General features: G+C 40.9%; 1 non-coding gene across 1 annotated transcript; it reads left to right on the forward strand.

Annotated features, from left to right (window-relative positions):
- The first annotated feature begins 325 nt into the window (after nt 1-325).
- LOC112798828 (small nucleolar RNA R71) lies at nt 326-433 on the forward strand. The gene has a single exon (XR_003200425.1). It is a non-coding gene; the product is annotated as a small nucleolar RNA R71 (small nucleolar RNA).
- Nucleotides 434-638: the final 205 nt, after the last annotated feature.

The following is a 638-nucleotide window of genomic DNA, read 5'->3' on the forward strand; positions in this document are numbered from 1 at the left end:
CTTCCTTAGTACTGCTTGGTGCATTTTGCATTCCAGACAGACTTTGAGAAATCATATTGACTTGTTGAGTCAATATTTTGTTCTGAGCCAATATGGCATTCAGAGTGTCAATCTCAAGAACTCCTTTCTTCTGACTAGTCCCATTGTTAACAGGATTTCTTTCAGAAGTGTACATGAATTGGTTATTTGCAACCATTTCAATCAGTTCTTGAGCTTCTGCAGGCGTCTTCTTCAAATGAAGAGAGCCTCCAGCAGAGCTATCCAAAGACATCTTGGACAGTTCAGAGAGACCATCATAGAAAATACCTATGATGCTCCATTCAGAAAGCATATCAGTGGGACACTTTCTGATTAATTGTTTGTATCTTTCCCAAGCTTCATAGAGGGATTCTCCTTCCTTCTGTCTGAAGGTTTGGACTTCCACTCTAAGCTTACTCAATTTTTGAGGTGGAAAGAACTTTGCCAAGAAGGCATTGACTAGCTTTTCCCAAGAGTCCAGGCTTTCTTTAGGTTGAGAGTCCAACCATGTTCTAGCTCTGTCTCTTACAGCAAAAGGGAATAGCATAAGTCTGTAGACCTCAGGGTCAACCCCATTAGTCTTGAGAGTGTCACAGATTTGCAAGAACTCAGCTAAAAAC

This window comes from Arachis hypogaea, chromosome 4 (genome assembly GCF_003086295.3).
Source record: "Arachis hypogaea cultivar Tifrunner chromosome 4, arahy.Tifrunner.gnm2.J5K5, whole genome shotgun sequence".
NCBI classification, from domain to species: domain Eukaryota; kingdom Viridiplantae; phylum Streptophyta; class Magnoliopsida; order Fabales; family Fabaceae; genus Arachis; species Arachis hypogaea.